Source organism: Hyperolius riggenbachi, chromosome 8 (genome assembly GCF_040937935.1).
Source record: "Hyperolius riggenbachi isolate aHypRig1 chromosome 8, aHypRig1.pri, whole genome shotgun sequence".
NCBI classification, from domain to species: Eukaryota; Metazoa; Chordata; class Amphibia; order Anura; family Hyperoliidae; genus Hyperolius; species Hyperolius riggenbachi.
The window spans coordinates 296,551,465-296,568,917 of record NC_090653.1 but is presented as its reverse complement, the minus strand read 5'-3'; the positions used below and the strand labels follow the sequence as shown (position 1 = coordinate 296,568,917).

The 17,453-nt window shown below is 47.8% G+C and overlaps 1 protein-coding gene across 4 annotated transcripts in view; it reads right to left on the bottom strand.

Moving 5' to 3' along the window:
- The window catches only part of LOC137527998 (uncharacterized), a 104,080-nt gene that overhangs the window by 47,297 nt on the left and 39,330 nt on the right, over nucleotides 1-17,453 (bottom strand). The window contains exon 1 of one of the 4 annotated variants that reach the window (XM_068249193.1): nucleotides 16,667-16,702. The exons of 2 other annotated variants lie outside the window; for them this stretch is intronic. The gene's annotated coding sequence lies outside the window, so the exon portion shown is untranslated. Of the gene's footprint in view, nucleotides 1-12,133; nucleotides 12,150-16,666; nucleotides 16,703-17,453 lie in introns of those variants that run through there. One more of the 4 variants, XM_068249194.1, reaches the window with a different exon arrangement.

Sequence of the window (17,453 nt, the reverse complement as noted above, 5' to 3'; positions counted from 1 at the left end):
AGATGTATTTGCTATAACAGGACATCGGCATTTCTCTTGCATCATCTTGTAAGAGAACACAGGCAGTGCCAGGGTTAAATAATTTGCTTGCTGCACTATATTTTTTTCAGAAAAGGCTCCTATCAAGCCGCAGCTGGTGAAATTGTGGGATTGTCCCAAGCCACTTCCGGAATCCTGGTCCAGGTGTTAAGCCCTATTTAGAATGTTGCTACGTGGTGTTCAAAGGACTGCCTCTTACCCACAATTCCATAGGAATCTTATGGCCTTGTGTTAAATTACCGCTGTAAAATGGAAATATTGACACGTTACCGAATGGTTACCGTATTGTTATCGATATTTTATCGAAGTCACACCGAATGCGGAAAAACCTTGATGAATACAACTAGAAATCGCTAAACTTCGAATTCGGTAATTTAACAAACTGGAAAACGTTATCACAAAGACAATGATGAATCGAGGCCTATGTGGCCTTCTAGAGGAACATGTTCCTTGTAAATGACTGCATAATTTCTCTCCGAAAAACCAAGCTTAAAGAGACCCTACATCTCAAGTCTTTACTAGACTTTAGTACCTGAGGCCTAGAATTCAAGTATACTTACATTCTAACAAGAACCATGGTCCTGACATCACACCGTGGGAGGGGTTTTACCACAATATCAGCCGTGAGCGAGGGGGGGGGGCGCTACTGGCACGCACGGCTCACACAGACTCAGTAGTCTCAAGAGGCAGAAGCAGATTCCTGTTGTCTGTGCCCCCATAACCCCCAGCGGCACAAGGGAGCAGAGCTACCACTCCCAGCAGCCACAGATGGACCCAGAGCCCGCAGCCAGCAGGCAGAAATGCGGCCAGGGTCAGTTGAAAGCACATCACGTGCGCCCCCTGGAAGCCAGCACCCTGAGTGACCCCTCCAGTCGCTCAGGTCAAAGGCCGGCCATAGTTGCCTGATGTGGTCCCCGTCCATATCAGTGGGGCAAGCTGGCTCCGTCTCCCATCATGTGACCCAGCGTCTGCCGGTGCCGGCACAGCTTCCTGGCTATGAGGGAAGAAGAGGGAGGCAAAAAACAGTGGTGCAGACTGCAGCCAAAATCAAAACCCGTGTCAATAAAGTCGTACTTAGTGTCACGGACGGTTGCGGGGACGCAGGCGCGTCCTGGCACCGCCCGTGAAGTAAAGAACGATCGCACTCGATTCCTGCATCGATTGCGCTTCAGACAGTATCCCTCAGCTAAGACAGATTCCCCAGCTGTTCCTAAGCTACAGTGACAGCCTGGGGGGAAGCTGTTAATTAGCTGGGACATATTCCCTGTGGAAGGCACAATTTCCCTTTTGGCTCTGGGAACCAGGTGACACTTAGCTGATCTCATGGAGATGTTAATTAACAAACCAGGAGTCTTTTCAGAGCCAAGGAAGCTAATCCCAGCAGGGGGCAGACTTAGCGGAACCATTCAGCCAGGATAGAGAAACATAGAGTTATGATCTTTATGCCTTTTTTAGAAGTACCATACATCGGAGAAATGTGAAAGTTATATCATTCTGCTGGTCCGGAGCTTGTGAGTGTTTTGATATTAAATTTGGGCCCCTAGCCTAACCAGAACGCTGGGAATTCCACCGTTTTGTAACCGGGCATGCAAACATGCCCAAGTTTGATATCATATTAATCGGTAGGTTCTGGGGATCGAGAATATGTAATTATTATCTGTGTGCCGGCCGCGCAGGTCGGCCTAGGGAACCTGTCAGGATTATGAGTTTGCTAAAGCCTCTGCCCAGGTGTGATTACCATAGTCCGGCCTAGGGGGCCGACTCTGGAAGCCCGCCTCTGAGCTCATCTCCATTAAAAGTGAATGAGCTGCCTGAGAAGTCTTCCTCCCTTTACCATCTTCATGACAATCTGCTGCCAGCCAGAGGACATAGGGCTGGTGGCCATTTTGCTGACCCATCTGAACAAAGAACTCTAAGAACTTGAAACCGTTTTGCTTGAACTTGATTGGAAACCAGAACTCTGATTTTTCCCACAAACAGGACATCTTTCCAGGAACTAAGTATTTTTCTCCCTTCTTTTATTTTTCATACTGGCTATTACTGTTTCAATAATTGTTGATTTTCATAATTGTCTGTATATATTAATTATTTATATTGCGTGAATAAACGACTTTCCCCAAGTCATTCACTGTTTCGCTACCCTGCTTATCAGCACACACAGAAATGATCCCGGGTCTCTGAAGATACGCTACTGTTTGTTTGTTGTTGGCTAGACAGAATATCGTGTGTTTAACCGTTTTATTCGCAGGATTAGTCAGTCAGTTAGTGGGCCCCACGGTCCCATAGTAACCGCGGTGGTGGCAGTTTACTCTGAACCAGTAGGTGACGTTGTAATTACCCATGTCTCACAGGCTCCCTTCTGAATTGTCTGCGGCTAATTCTTAACGGTTCCTGCGCATTGACTGCGACCAGAGTTCGCACAATCTGTGCGCTGGCACCGTTTAGAGGGCTAAGTGCGGTCAGCCACTGAGGGCTCCTGTGACACTTAGTAACATCTTGTTTATCAGCACATCAAACATGGATGTTATCCTGACCCAGGGTTGCAGTGTTTGCCTTCATCAGGGGATCCATCCCTGTAGATGTGGCCTAGCCAGAGAGCCAGCCCTGATGAAGAGGCAATCAACTATAAACCTCCTCCAATAGATTAAAGAGCCTGTCTTAAAGGTTGCTAGTGTGGATTGTTCCCAACCAGCCATATACAGGTTCGCTGTGCCGGGGGGTTAGTTTAGCCCCATCACCACGCAGAATCGAGAATTCTGGTCATTTTTGTAAAAACATGATTTAATCATCACATTCTCGCCTTTTCTGTCTTTTTAGATAACGTACAATTATACCAGTGGCTCTATCCTCTGGCAGTACAGAGTTTAGAGATATCGATTCAGTACAATGTGGGCCCAATGACTGTAACATCGTATTCACATCACGAAGGTTGGCGATTGCGTGTAAAATATCCTCCACAAGCAACGGAATCGTGGACATGTACACAAGGTTGTTGGCAGGGCCGGATTTGTACTTTCCAGTGCCCTAGGCCTGCTGTCATCTACACCCCCCCCCCCCCCCCCGCCACCACCACCACTACCAAAAAACATTCTGACCAACACTGACTATCGATCATTGGTTTGAATGGGCTCATTTCAGTTGTGCTGCTCTGCCTCCCATTCAGCCAAGAATCAGAGGATGCTCTGTCTGCTCAATAATTTCTGCAATTTGTGCTCCTGCCCGAAAGTGCACAGCAGCCAATAGTGTTCTGGGAATGCATACTTGAGAAATGACGCTGATATATGTACTTGTCAAGAATGCATAACACTATACTGGCGTTGGTTGCTGTGCACATCTGGGCAGGAGCAGAAAGCTTGCGCAAGTCGCAAGTGGCCAGAGCATGCGCTGCTTCTTTGTCCTCTGTGCGACTGGCTGCAGTCATAGCCACATACAGGTGACAGGGAGCGCGAGTGGCCAGAGCATGCGCTGCTTCTTTGTCCTCTGTGAGACTGGCTGCAGTCAGAGCCACAAACAGGTGACAGGGAGCGTGAGTGGCCAGAGCATGCACTGCTTCTTTGTCCTCTGTGCGACTGGCTGCAGTCATAGCCACAAACAGGTAACAGGGAGCGTGAGTGGCCAGAGCATGCGCTGCTTCTTTGTCCTCTGTGAGACTGGCTGCAGTCAGAGCCACAAACAGGTGACAGGGAGCGTGAGTGGCCAGAGCATGCGCTGCTTCTTTGTCCTCTGTGCGACTGGCTGCAGTCATAGCCACAAACAGGTAACAGGGAGCGTGAGTGGCCAGAGCATGCGCTGCTTCTTTGTCCTCTGTGAGACTGGCTGCAGTCAGAGCCACAAACAGGTGACAGGGAGCGTGAGTGGCCAGAGCATGCGCTGCTTCTTTGTCCTCTGTGAGACTGGCTGCAGTCATAGCCACAAACAGGTGACAGGGAGCGTGAGTGGCCAGAGCATGTGCTGCTTCTTTGTCCTCTGTGAGACTGGCTGCAGTCAGATCCACAAACAGGTGGCAGGACAGCTCAATGGAGAGAAACAAAGAACAGGTAAGTAGCAAACATCCTGTCAATACCCACTTTGGATGTTTGGTTGTAATTAGAGCGGACCTGAACTCAGAACTTCCTCTCTGCTTCAAAAGATACACAATAACATAATAACCTTTAAAAAAACATTTCTTTGTTACAGCTGATACAAATCCTGCAATCAATCGGTAGTGTCTACTTCCTGCTTTCATGGAAGCAGACAAATTGCTAACGTCCTGTGCTTTCAAATTAGCTTAGATGTTGTGGCAGTCAGGGGACACAGGAGAGATCAAATTACAACGTCAGATTAGACACAGATGAGGGGGAATTACACAGGCTCTCTAAAAAAAATACAAGGTAGATTTTTCTATGTTTTCCTTCTGTCCTGTGCAAGAGTTCAGCTCCACTTTAAAGCATCTGAATGATATTTATTTATATTTGAAAAATCTATGTATCTCTTTTGAATGATGAAAGTACATATGGTGGTTTGCTCTAAATATTGACAGTATACAGGAACAAAGTCTGAAGAAGGCTTATTCACAGAAATAATACTTTTTTTCTTTTAAGCCAATAAATGGTATCATCCTCATTCAAAACTCTCTGCTTCCGCTGTGGCTAAAATGGTACAATGCTTTACTGCTACAGGAAAGGAGAAGGATGCCAAACTATACAGACTAGCATAGAGGTAGTAACAGCTCAGGTGACAGTGACAGTTTAGCAATGAAAGTAAAGCAAACAGCATTTTTATTCCTCTCATAGATGGTAGGAACAGAAAATGAGTCAGGAAAGAGTTAACTGAGACCACTGCTGGCTAGGAAGAAAAAAAAAACCCTAAAGCCATAAATTTAAGTAGACTAGAGATAAGAAAGTGTAATTTATAGCTGCTGGGGTCAGTGTCAAAACTGTAAAGGAGAAAGTGAAGAAATTAGCAGGGTTCACTGATGTCTTTGAATGCCTACATTAAAACTCAGCGGAACTTAGTTCTATCTGCTTTGTAATGTAAATCCCTGGTATTTCTCACATCAACTTGTATGATCATGATAAGAGGAATTGATCATCAGATGAGGTGACAGCAGATGTTGATTGAGAGAGAGACTTGCTGGAATTGGGGAACTCTGGAATTCAGCTATTAGTGCAGAGCAGGGTGCTGGCTGGCTGCGCTGCGGGACCAGAAGAGGTGATTAATTTTGACATATGACCTCTTCTCTCTCCAAGTCATGCCGCCCTTCTTATCTTATCTGATTTTATCGCCCTAGGCCGTGGCCTTTGTGGCCTTTCCAGAAATCCGGCCCTGGTTGTTGGTTCCCTTTAGAACAGCACTACTGTCGTATCATAAATCATTCAAACAAATGATTAGACCAATCAAATGTAAGTTAGTTCAACATATTAGAAAAAGTTTATTTATAGCCATCAGAAGTAATCAACCTTTAAAAGCAATTGAAAACATACAAGGGCCTGGGGCCCCTATTACTGTGGCCTAAGGGGTACTGTTCTTAGCTGGTTTCAGACCTTCCTATCTGGCAGGACACAGCAAGTATGTCTGGGCACACACTACTCTAATCCAGTGCCACTTGCCTATGGAGTTCCACAGGGTTCTGTACTATCACCATTACTCTTTGCAGTCTACATGCTCCCACTGGGCAAAATAATCCAGAACTATGGTTTAGGATACCATTGTTATGCAGATGACACACAACTGTATCTGTCCTTCAAGCCTGGAACCCAAGACCCATTAGCATCCATAAATGCGTGTCTAGTGGATTTACAAAATTGGATGAACACCAGCTGGCTGAGGCTGAACTCTGACAAAACAGAGGTGTTGGTGGTAGGTGGTCCACACTAGTGTTGGGCGAACATCTAGATGTTCGGGTTCGGGCCGAACAGGCCGAACATGGCCGCGATGTTCGGGTGTTCGACCCGAACTCCGAACATAATGGAAGTCAATGGGGACCTGAACTTTTGTGCTTTGTAAAGCCTCCTTACATGCTACATACCCTAAATTTACAGGGTATGTGCACCTTGGGAGTGGGTACAAGAGGAAAAAACATTTAGCAAAAAGAGCGTATAGTTTTTGAGAAAATCGATTTTAAAGTTTCAAAGGGAAAACTGTCTTTTAAATGCGGGAAATGTCTGTTTTCTTTGCACAGGTAACATGCTTTTTGTCGGCATGCAGTCATAAATGTAATACATATAAGAGGTTCCAGGAAAAGGGACCGGTAACGCTAACCCAGCAGCAGCACACGTGATGGAACAGGAGGAGGGTGGCGCAGGAGGAGAAGGCCACGCTTTGAGACACAACAACCCAGGCCTTGCATGAGGACAAGAAGCGTGCGGATAGCAATTTGCATTTTGTCGCCATGCAGTCATAAATGTAATACAGATGAGAGGTTCAATAAACAGGGACCGGAAACGCTAACCCATCACAGATGTTCATTGTTCATGTTACTTGGTTGGGGTCCGGGAGTGTTGCGTAGTCGTTTCCAATCCAGGATTGATTCATTTTAATTTGAGTCAGACGGTCTGCATTTTCTGTGGAGAGGCGGATACGCCGCCGATCTGTGACGATGCCTCCGGCAGCACTGAAACAGCGTTCCGACATAACGCTGGCTGCCGGGCAAGCCAGCACCTCTATTGCGTACATTGCCAGTTTGTGCCAGGTGTCTAGCTTCGATACCCAATAGTTGAAGGGTGCAGATGGATTGTTCAACACAGCTACGCCATCTGACATGTAGTCCTTGACCATCTTCTCCAGGCGATCGGTGTTGGAGGTGGATCTGCACGCTTGCTGTTTTGTGTGCTGCTGCATGGGTGTCAGAAAATTTTCCCACTCCAAGGACACTGCCGATACCATTCCCTTTTGGGCACTAGCTGCGGCTTGTGTTGTTTGCTGCCCTCCTGGTCGTCCTGGGTTTGCGGAAATCAGTCTGTCGGCGTACAACTGGCTAGAGGAGGGGGAGGATGTCAATCTCCGCTCTAAAGTCTCCACAAGGGCCTGCTGGTATTCTTCCATTTTGACCTGTCTGGCTCTTTCTTCAAGCAGTTTTGGAACATTGTGTTTGTACCGTGGATCCAGAAGGGTATAAACCCAGTAATTGGTGTTGTCCAGAATGCGCACAATGCGTGGGTCGCGTTCAATGCAGTCCTAGGCCGAAGAGGTCATAGCCTAGGGTCACAAAACCTGTTTATTTGGGCAATTTCAATGGTGGCGAGTCTGACGTACATAAATCGCAGCAATGGCCGTTAGCAACATCTGAATCTCACGAAATGTCTCATGCAGGTAGAAGACATATTGTTAGACTTGGGCTCCAAAGATGGGTTCCCTACATCTCTGCAAACCAGAGTTACATGGCTCCAAATTTGGTAAAATTCCCCATAGGCTTTCATTGGGCCTCCTATTTACAGTTCCAAAATCTCACATCTTTTCAAAGGGCAATGGCTCAGCAGTACCAAATTTTCTAGCATTGTAGGGACCCTTAGGGGGAACATGACTGGTGAGTTTCGGGCCCCTAGGCCGAAGAGGTCATAGCCTAGGGTCACAAAAACCTGTTTATTTGGGCTATTTCAATGGTAGTGATGGTGGCGTACATAAATCTCAGCAATGGCCGTTAGCAAAGTCTGAATCTCACGAAATGTCTCATGCAGGTAGAAGACATATTGTTAGACTTGGATTCCAAAGATGGGGTCCCTACATCCCTGCAAACCAGAGTTACAGGGGTCCAAAATTGGTAAAATCCCCCATAGGATTTCATTGCCTCCCTATTTCACTTTCCAAAATCTCACATCTTTTCAAAGGGCAATGGCTCAGCAGTACCAAATTTTCTAGCATTGTAGGGACCCTTAGGGGGAACATGACTGGTGAGTTTCGGGCCCCTAGGCCGAAGAGGTCATAGCCTAGGGTCACAAAAACCTGTTTATTTGGGCTATTTCAATGGTAGTGATGGTGGCGTACATAAATCGCAGCAATGGCCGTTAGCAAAGTCTGAATCTCACGAAATGTCTCATGCAGGTAGAAGACATATTGTTAGACTTGGATTCCAAAGATGGGGTTGTGCGCATTCTGGACAACACCAATTACTGGGTTTATACCCTTCTGGATCCACGGTACAAACACAATGTTCCAAAACTGCTTGAAGAAAGAGCCAGACAGGTCAAAATGGAAGAATACCAGCAGGCCCTTGTGGAGACTTTAGAGAGGAGATTGACATCCTCCCCCTCCTCTAGCCAGTTGTACGCCGACAGACTGACTTCCGCAAACCCAGGACGACCAGGAGGGCAGCAAACAACACAAGCCGCAGCTAGTGCCCAAAAGGGAATGGTATCGGCAGTGTCCTTGGAGTGGGAAAATTTTCTGACACCCATGCAGCAGCACACAGAACAGCAAGCGTGCAGATCCACCTCCAACACCGATCGCCTGGAGAAGATGGTCAAGGACTACATGTCAGATGGCGTAGCTGTGTTTAACAATCCATCTGCACCCTTCAACTATTGGGTATCGAAGCTAGACACCTGGCACAAACTGGCAATGTACGCAATAGAGGTGCTGGCTTGCCCGGCAGCCAGCGTTATGTCGGAACGCTGTTTCAGTGCTGCCGGAGGCATCGTCACAGATCGGCGGCGTATCCGCCTCTCCACAGAAAATGCAGACCGTCTGACTCAAATTAAAATGAATCAATCCTGGATTGGAAACGACTACGCAACACTCCCGGACCCCAACCAAGTAACATGAACAATGAACATCTGTGATGGGTTAGCGTTTCCGGTCCCTGTTTATTGAACCTCTCATCTGTATTACATTTATGACTGCATGGCGACAAAATGCAAATTGCTATCCGCACGCTTCTTGTCCTCATGCAAGGCCTGGGTTGTTGTGTCTCAAAGCGTGGCCTTCTCCTCCTGCGCCACCCTCCTCCTGTTCCATCACGTGTGCAGCTGCTGGGTTAGCGTTACCGGTCCCTTTTCCTGGAACCTCTTATATGTATTACATTTATGACTGCATGCCGACAAAAAGCATGTTACCTGTGCAAAGAAAACAGACATTTCCCGCATTTAAAAGACAGTTTTCCCTTTGAAACTTTAAAATCGATTTTCTCAAAAACTATAAGCTCTTTTTGCTAATTTTTTTTCCTCTTGTACCCACTCCCAAGGTGCACATACCCTGTAAATTTGGGGTATGTAGCATATAAGGAGGCTTTACAAAGCACGAAAGTTCGGGTCCCCATTGACTTCCATTATGTTCGGAGTTCGGCCATGTTCGGCCCGAACCCGAACATCTAGATGTTCGCCCAACACTACACGTGACCCGTTAGGCCAATCACAGCGCTAGCCGAACGTTCGGGTAACGTTCGGCCATGCGCTCTTAGTTCGGCCATATGGCCGAACAGTTTGGCCGAACACCGTCAGGTGTTCGGCCGAACCCGAACATCACCCGAACAGGGTGATGTTCTGCAGAACCCGAACAGTGGCGAACACTGTTCGCCCAACACTAGTCCACACATGATCGATAAAACGCTCACCACCTCAAACTAGCAATTGGGGGAGATACTGTACAGTATAAAGACTCTGTGTGAAACCTTGGGGTGATCCTGGATGGAAATCTAAAACTCAAACAGCAGATATCAGCTGTCGTCAAGTCTTCCTTCTTCCATCTAAGAAATATAGCGAAAATCAAACACCTTATCCCAGCTGAAGACCTACCTGCCCTGGTTCATGCATTTGTATCCTCCCGCCTAGACTACTGCAACGCCCTGTTCATCGGATCTACAGATAAGGCTCTGCGCCCCTTACAGCTAGTACACAGTGCTGCAGCCAGACTCCTAGCCAATGCCCCCCGCAGCTCACACATCACCCCAGTGCTGCAATGCCCCCCGCAGCTCACACATCACCCCAGTACTGCAATGCCCCCCGCAGCTCACACATCTCCCCAGTACTGCAATGTCCCCCGCAGCTCACACATCACCCCAGTACTGCAAACTCTTCACTGGTTGCCAGTAAAATGGAGAATCAATTTTAAGATCTGCCTGCTGACATTCAAGGCTCTACACCACATGGGACCCAAATACATAGCAGATCTATTGGAACTTTATGCCCCTCCACGCACCCTCCGCTCTGCCAACAAGATGAAGCTGGTTATTCCCAGGATACACTTAACATTTGGTGCTCGGGCCTTTTCCTATGCAGCCCCTACTCTATGGAACTCACGTCCACAATCAGTACGAGAGGCTCCTTCTCTGGACAGCTTTAAAAAAAGGCTAAAAAATCACCTCTTTTCCCTAGCCTTTGAGACTGCATAATGCAGGGTCACAGCGCTTTGAGTCCCCAGGGAGAAAAGCGCTATATAAATATTATTGTTATTGTTACTACCAACCAGAACAACGGTAATGATGATTGTAATGCAATAGCAATTCCCTCCAGCAAGGGCTAAGTAATCCCGTACAGGAGGAGTATGACCCGGGTCCATAGACTATACACACAAGAGAGATATCAAATAGTCACAATACCAAAAGAGAGTATAAAACCACATTCAGAATTACAAATGATTTAATAAGGAGCATGTGCAATATATTTCAACATACATCTATTGTGGATTCCCTAGCATACTGTACATAGCCATACAGGAAGAAATCTATGTACTCTCCCACCCGGTAGGTCACTGAATGGATACCACATACGATCGATCGATACTACATGGAGGTGATAAAATTGGTCAGTAATTGGCCAATCAAAAATTGGATGTGCAGATGCAGGTCACTAATAATGTCATTCTGGAACGGAGCCTTCTGTACTCATACTAGATCTCTGAACAATCTTTCACGCCAACTATCGGCAGATGAAAATCTCATGTGTGTACTAAGCTTTTTTTTTTTTTAAAGTCTTTTTATTGTTTTCCAAAAAACATAACAACAACAAAAGAACGGAAAGTCCATGACAGTACAAAAGGTATGTAAAGACAGCCAGCCAATTTACAGGTGAACAAAAATGCCTTGCTTATCCATAACAGTAACTTTCTAGCAGTTTAGATAAATACAAGTCAGGGGAAAGACCAATACAAGAGCAGGTCGCTAAAGAGGACATACAGTAGGTACCTGAGAAACAATCAGAGGAGCTCAACATCAAAATCATAACATTATAAACGTCACAGCAGATCGATAATGTTGGGGGTAACATCAAGTTCAGGAGAAACTGATTCAACCGAGTCAAGCCAGGGGTCCCATACTTCATGAAAATTAGAGTTTGCACCACGTCTCTGCCAGGTTAGTTTTAGAGATGGCTCGAACCTCCGAATCTTTGGTTCGCTAACATCGAACGCGAACTTCCGCAAAAGTTCGCGTTCACGCGAACCGCAAAAGACTTGAATGGGCAGGCGAACTTTAAAAACTACAAACACGGTTTCTGGCCACAAAAGTGATGGAAAAGATGTTTCAAGGGGTCTAACACCTGGAGGGGGGCATGGCGGAGTGGGATACACGCCAAAAGTCCAGGGGAAAATTACGGATTTGATTCACAGCAGGGTTATAATCCCTAAAGGGCAGAAATCACATCGCATTCCTAAATTGGAGGCATAAAGTGCTTGAAAACATCTTGTGTGTAGACATGGATCAGGTAGTGTAATTAATGTACTGCTTCACACTGACAGACCAAACTCACTGTGTAACGCACTGCAAAAAGCTGTTTGCGTAGTGACGGCCGTGCTGAACTGGTGCGCACCGTGGCCAGAGTGCAGGCGATGGCGGTTTTCAAGCCCATATGATCGGGCTGAGGAAGCTCAATGACAGAACAACGGTGACTGTCCAGCTGATCGAATTTGGTCTGTCCACAATGAAGCAACGACCTTATTATCTTGGGTGTGCCACCCCCTGAGATACTCATATAGCCGGCGGTCATTGCTTCATTGTGATACGCAAGCCCCTTCACTGCGGCAAGGTAACAATCATGAAGGGGAATTGACACATGTACATGCCTTTTGTTTTGTTGTTGCAGCCGCAGTGCAGTCAGCAAAATTAGGCAGGTATGTACACGCACCTGAAAAATTATTTTTGTTAGCGGCCGCTGCTAGCAGCAGCCTTAAAAATTCAGGAACCCACCTGGCGTCCTGGACCCTGTTGGTGGTGGCAGAGAAGGCAGTCAAGCGGCCTGCAGGTAGAGATGCTGTGCAGGGACTGACTTAGTTTTGGAACAGGCAGCAGCGGCCGGCAGGCAGGCAGAGATGCTGTGTGGGGACTGACTTAGTCTTGGGGCAGGCAGTAGCCCTTTGGGATACATGCCTCATTCATTTTGATAAAGGTGAGGTACTGAACACTTTTTTGACCCAGGCGACTTCTCTTCTCAGTGACAATGCCAACAGCTGCGCTGAAGGTCCTTCCTGACAGGATGCTTGAGGCAGGGCAAGCCAGAAGTTGGATGGCAAATTGTGACAGCCCTGGCCCCATGTCAAGCCTTCGCACCCAGTAGTCCAGGGGTTCATCGCTGCTCATAGTGTCTATATCCTCACTTAAGGCCAGGTAGTCGGCTACCTGCCGGTCGAGGCGTTGGTGGAGGGTGGATCCGGAAGGGCTAAGGCGAGGCATTGGACTAAAGAATGTCCGCATGTCCGACATCACCATGAGATCACTAGAGCGTCCTATCCTTGCCTGCGTAGACATGGGAGGAGGATTACTGGCAGTGGTACCTTTATTCCGTTGTGCTGTGACATCACCCTTAAATGCACTGTAAAGCATACTTGCCAGCTTGTTGTGCAAGTGCTGCATCCTTTCTGCCTTCTGGTGATTTGGTAACATCTCTGCCACTTTGTGCCTATACCGAGGGTCTAGTAGCGTTGCCACCCAGTACAGGTCATTCCCCTTGAGTTTTTTTATATGGGGGTCCCTCAACAGGCTGGACAGCATGAAAGATCCCATCTGCACAAAGTCGGATGCCGACCTACTGTCCATCTCCTCTTGCTCTTCTTCAGTGATGTCAGGTAAGTTCTCCTCCTCCCCCAGCCACGAACAATACCACGGGAAAGGTGAGCAGCCCCCTGTGATGCCTGCTGCGGTTGTTCTTCCGCCTCCTCCTCATAAAAAAACACCTTCCTCATCTGACTCCTCTTCCCCAGACAACGACTCCTCCTCCTCTGTGCTGCCGCAGGTGTTGATGACAAATCTGGTTCTGGTCGTGATGTTTAACAATAACAATAATATTTTTATAGCGCTTTACTCCCTGGGGACTCAAAGCGCTGTGACCCTGCATTATGCAGTCTCAAAGGCTAGGGAAAAGAGGTGAGTTTTTAGCCTTTTTTTAAAGCTGTCCAGAGAGGGAGCCTCTCGTACTGATTGTGGAAGTGAGTTCCATAGAGTAGGGGCTGCGTAGGAAAAGGCCCGAGCACCAAATGTTAAGTGTATCCTGGGAATAATCAGCATCATCTTGTTGGCAGAGCGGAGGGTGCGTGGAGGGGCATAAAGTTCCAATAGATCCGCTATGTATTTGGGTCCCATGTGGTTTAGAGCCTTGCATATCAGCAGGCAGATCTTAAAATGAATTCTCCATTTTACTGGCAACCAGTGAAGAGTTTGCAGTACTGGGGTGATGTGTGAGCTGCGGGGGGCATTGGCTAGGAGTCTGGCTGCAGCATTCTGTACTAGCTGTAAGGGGCGCAGAGCCTGATCTGTAGATCCGATGAACAGGGCGTTGCAGTAGTCTAGGCGGGAGGATACAAATGCATGAACCAGGGCAGGTAGGTCTTCAGCTGGGATAAGGTGTTTGATTTTCGCTATATTTCTTAGATGGAAGAAGGAAGACTTGACGACAGCTGATACCTGCTGTCTGAGTTTTAGATTTCCATCCAGGATCACCCCAAGGTTTCGCACAGAGTCTTTATACTGTACAGTATCTCCCCCAATTGCTAGTTTGAGGTGGTGAGCGTTCTGAACTTTATCCATCATGTGTGGACCACCTACCACCAACACCTCTGTTTTGTCAGAGCTCAGCCAGCTGGTGTTCATCCAATTTTGTAAATCCACTAGACACGCATTTACGGATGCTGATGGGTCTTGGGTGCCAGGCTTGAAGGACAGATACAGTTGTGTGTCATCTGCATAACAATGGCATCCTAGGCCATAGTTCTGGATTATTTTGCCCTGTGGGAGCATGTAGACTGCAAAGAGTAATGGTGATAGTACAGAACCCTGTGGAACTCCATAGGGAAGTGGCACTGGATTAGAGTAGTGTGTGCCCAGACATACTTGCTGTGTCCTGCCAGATAGGAAGGTCTGAAACCAGCTAAGAACAGTACCCCTTAGGCCACAGTAATTCTTCAGTCGCTGGATTAGTATTTCATGATCCACAGTATCAAATGCTGCAGACAAGTCAAGAAGAATCAGAATTGAGCAATCACCCTTGTCCCTTGCAGTAAGTAGATCATTCATTACTCAGACTAATGCAGTTTCAGTGCTGTGCCTTTTCCTGAATCCTGACTGAGTGAAAAGTATCAAAGATGTTGTTATCTGTAAGCCTGGCTTCTAGCTGGTTGGTGGCTGCTTTCTCAATAACTTTTGATAGGAATGGTAAGTTCGCCACAGCACTGGCGTAACAATAGGGGATGCGACCCCTGCCGTCGCGGGGGGGGGCCCCCCCTAGGGCCCGCTCGGGGACTTTATGGGGGCAGGAGGGGTCGCAACATAAGAGGAGAGCTGTGGCCGCAGATCGGTGGGGAGGGGGAAATTCCCCCCCTCCTCCCTTTACCTCGGGCTCTCCTCTCAGCGCTCCCTTCCTGCAATCAATCATTGGTGGTGCTTGTGGCAGCAACGGCGGCGGCAGGGAAGCTGAGCACATACCTTCTTCTGGCCGGTCTCCGATCACTAAGTGCTTTATGGAACTTCCTGCGTAAACAGGAAGTTCTATGAAGCTCTTAGTGATCGGAGACCGGCCAGAAGGTGGTATGTGCTCAGCAGGGCCGGCCTTAGGTTTCACAGCGCCCTGAGCGAAACCGGATTTTGTTGCCCCCCATAAGTAGCATAGTTGTCCCCATATAGGTAGCATAGTTGCCCCCAGTGTAGGTAGTATAGTTGCCCCATATAGGTAGCATAGTTGCCCCCAGTGTAGGTAGTATAGTTGCCCCATATAGGTAGCATTGCTGCCCTCAGTGTAGCTAGTACAGTTTCCCCCAGTGTAGTAGCATGGTTGCCCCCAGTGTAGGTAGTATGCCCCCAGTGTAGGTAGTATGCCCCAGTATGCCCCCAGTGTAGGTAGTTTACCCCAGTATGCCCCCAGTGTAGGTAGTATGCCCCAGTATGCTCCCAGTGTAGGTAGTTTGCCCCCAGTGTAGGTAGTTTGCCCCCAGTGTAGGTAGTTTGCCCCCAGTATGCCCCCAGTGTAGGTAGTTTGCCCCCCGTGTAGGTAGTTTGCTCCCAGTGTTGGTAGTTTGCCATCAGTGTAGGTAGTTTGCCCCAGGCAACCCCCCCTCCTTTATGTGGCAGCGGGCCGGGCAGAGACTGACTCACCTGACATCCAGCTCCAGCGCCGACGTCACTCTTCTCTCCCCGCCTCCGCTCCATCTGTAGTTAGAGCAGGATACAAGAAAATGGCCGCCGTTTGTCTGCATTTGTGGACATCGGCGGCCATTTTCTTGTAGTCCTGCTCTAAATATAGACGGAGAGGACACAGGGAGACAGCGGGCGGCAAGGGGCGACAGGGCTCATGCGCCCTTGAGAGCATGGCGCCCTGAGCGACCGCACAGGTCGCTCATAGCAAAGGCCGGCCCTGGTGCTCAGCTTGCCTGCCGCCGCGGCTGCCATGAGCACCACCAATGATTGCAGGAGGGGGAGCGCTAAGAGGAGAGCCCGAGGTGAGGGAGGAGGGGGGGGGGGGAATTTCCCCCTCCCCACCGATCTGCGGCCACAGCTTTCCTCTTATGTTGCGACCCCTCCTGCCCCCAAAAACTGACTAGGGACATGGTAACCTCTACTACTTTCAGCTTCTGATTTCCAGTAAACGTCACTGGAGATCGCTGGAAAGTTCTTTTCCTTGAATGAGCCTGGGTCCCTGAAGTTGGACTGAGTCTGAGTGTGGCACTTTTTATGGGCCTGGCCTAGAGATTCCAGCAGATTAGCTTGTTTTTTCCCAATGTGAGATGCAGCTCTTGATGGCCTGAGAGATAGTAAGAAGCTGGCCTTATATATTAACATTGCTCTTTGGGGAGGAATGAGTTAATTAAGCTCTTCCTTGATTGTTGTTGTTTATCAGTAGAGGGTAGACAAAAGCAAACTGCTGGCCTTGAGAATCTACTGGAAGAGATGTGAAAATTCCCTTGATGTGCAGAAACATGGGGCCTACTAAGGTTCACTTAGAAAGGCAATGGAGTTTATATAATTTCAGCCTCTGAATGCATTTAAAGCAGGGTTGCCACCTCATCCCTTTAAATACTGGCACATATCAATTATACAGGTTCTGGGGCTACTCACACATAATCAGTGCCTAAACTGCATCTAACAAGCCACAAGGCTTGTATAATTCATATGTGCCGGTATTTAAAGGGATGAGGTGGCAACCCTAATTTAAAGTATTTGTACAGTCTGCAAAAGACGGATTGCCAGCTGAAAGATATTACTGCTGTTTGGGGAAAGAAGGATGAATTCCCTTACCTTGGGAAGAGGACTTGGGAAGGTAGGAGATCTGCTTGCTGTGTTGCATGAACATGCTTTTTGATGTGTTGGTTTGTTTGAAGCTGTAAACCTCATGAGTATCCTGGTGGAGAAATCCTATTCCATTGTGTGTCCTTGTAGGAGTAGAGAAGGCTTTTGTTTGTTTGTGTGGGTTATCAGCTTCCCAATCCCATGCAGGACTCCAAAACCAAGGTCAGGACTTTCAGGACTTTTCCACACAGGACTTTCATGGTGAGTACAATCCAGCTTGTAACTTAGCCATACATAAACTAACACGTTTCCCAGAAGGTTCCAGTTGTAGCCAGAGATTTCATGGTGCAGAATCTCTACGTTTTTTGTTCCTTCTGTGCATATATGTGATTAATGCTTCCCAGAGCCGAGACAAGGTGTGGAGCAGGTAAAAGGTGAGGCAGCCATCTTGAGCAACTCTTCCTCCTCTTTCTGTTCATGCTCCTCTACAGCTTGATCCACCACTCTACACACGGCACGCTCCAGGAAGAAAGCATATGGGATCAAGTCGCTGATGGTGCCTTCACTGTGACTCACCAGGTTTGTCACCTCCTCAAACGGACGCATGAGCCTACAGGTATTACACATGAGTGTACTGTACTTCGGCCAGAAAATGCCCAACTCCCCAGAGCATGACCTTTGAGAGTAGCTGTACAGATAGTCATTGACGGCTTTCTCCTGTTGTAGCAGGCGGTCAAACATGAGGAGCGTTGAATTCCAGCGAGTCGGGCTATAGCAAATCAAGCACCTCACCGGC